Raw genomic sequence first — 2,071 nt, 5'->3', positions numbered from 1 at the left:
TGAGTGGATGACTATTTAGAGTTTAAATAAAACTTTATTCTTACATCCTTAGGATCTAAATACATGTGATCCAAATTTCTAACATAAATAAATGAAATATCCTACTGTACCTATCTAGATGTAATGTTGTGTCCCATGTTATAGTCTACAATTTGTCTTGTATGCAATTTTGCTGTCACCAAAGAAATGCAAATTTGTTGATTGTCTATTAAGTGTGAATAAAATAGAATGCATATTGTAAGCTGCATGTGGGTTATTTTAGGGGATTTCTACACTGGCAATTTTAGAGGCTTAATCTGTGTCCGGGAAATAGACCCTTAATGAGCAGACAAATGCTTTGAAAGGCTGGTCATGGCTCACATCAACACCATAATCCCAGACACCCTGGACCCACTCCAATTTGCATACCGCCCTAACAAATCTGCAAATCTGCATGACTCAATCTTTATTGCACTCCACACTGCCCTTTCCCACTTGGACAAAAGGCACCTACAGTATGTGAAAATGCTGTTTATTGACTATAGCTCAGCGTTCAACAATATAGTGCCCTCCAAGCTCATAACTAAGCTAAGGACCATGGGACTGAACACATCCCTCTGCAACTGGATCCTGGACTTCCTGATGGGACATCCCCAGGTGGTGAGGGTAGGCAACAACACATCCGCCACACTGACCCTCAACACGGGTGCCCCTCAGGGGTGCGGGCTTAGTCCCCTCCTCTACTTCCTGTACACCCATGACTGTGTGGCAGTGCACAACTCCAACACCATCAGCGATGATGATGAGACAGCCTATGGGGAGGAAGTTAGAGACCAGGTAGTGTGGTGCCAGGACATAAACTTCTCCCTCAACATCAGCAAGACAATGGAGCTGATCGTGGACTACAGGAAACGGAAGGCCAAGCAATCATCATCGACAGGGCGGTAGTGGATGGGGGTAGAGAGTTTCAAGTTCCTCGATGTCCACATCACTAAGGATCTATCATTGTCCAAACACACCAACACAGTCATGGAGAGGGCACGAAAACGCATCTCCCCCTCAAGACGCTGAAAAGATTTGGCATGGGTCCTCAGGTCCTCAAAAAGTTGTACACCAGCCCCATTGAGAGTATCTTGACTGGCTGCATCACTGCTTGGTATGGCAACTGCTTGGCATCCGACCACAAGGCGCTGCAGAGGGTAGTGCTTACAGCCCAGTACATCATGGGGCTGAGCTCCCTGCCATCCAGAACCTCTATACCAGGTAGTGTCAGAGGAAGGCCCTAAAAATTGTCAAAGATTCCAGCCACATAGACTGTTCTCTCTGCTACCACATGGCAAGCGGTACCGGTACCAATGCAGCTTGTTTGGAACCAACAGGACCCTGAACAGCATCCACCCCCAAGGCATAAGACTGCTAAATTAACCAAATAGCTAGCCGGACTATCTGCATTTACTTTTTTTGCACAAACTTTTTTGACTCATCACATACGCTGCTGCTACTGTTTATTATCTGTCACTTTATTCCTAGTTATATGTACATATATAACTCAATTACCTCGTACCACTGCACATTGACTCTGTACTGGTACCCCTTGTATAATGCCAAGTTATTGTTACTCATTGTGTATCTACTATTACGTTATTGTTATGTGTTTTATTTTTCTATTATTTCTCTACTTTCTTTGTCTCTGCATTGTTGGGAAGGGCCTGTAAAGTAAGCATTTCACTGTTAGTCTACACCTGTTGTTTACAAAACATGTGACATATAACATTATACTAGATTCGATTTGAAGTACCCCAGACAACAGTCGTGGGTTCAATACCAAGTGCATTTGAGTGCTTGGCATATTACTTGGTATATTGTTTACCCTGTAACTTATGTGAACTGATGTACATGTGGAGTATAATTATTGTCATGTTTTTTACCCAGTAACTTATCCTATCACATGAGTGCTTTGTCATTCATCTGATTGAATAAAATGCTGTTCTTTACATGCTTACTGACAAAAGCAACATAAAGGTTGAGAATTAAAGAAATTCACGCAGTCTATAGTGATGATGACATGCAATCAATTACCATACAGGAATAA

This window comes from Salvelinus fontinalis, chromosome 13 (genome assembly GCF_029448725.1).
Source record: "Salvelinus fontinalis isolate EN_2023a chromosome 13, ASM2944872v1, whole genome shotgun sequence".
NCBI lineage: Eukaryota > Metazoa > Chordata > Actinopteri > Salmoniformes > Salmonidae > Salvelinus > Salvelinus fontinalis.
Note: the sequence above shows the minus strand (reverse complement) of the source record.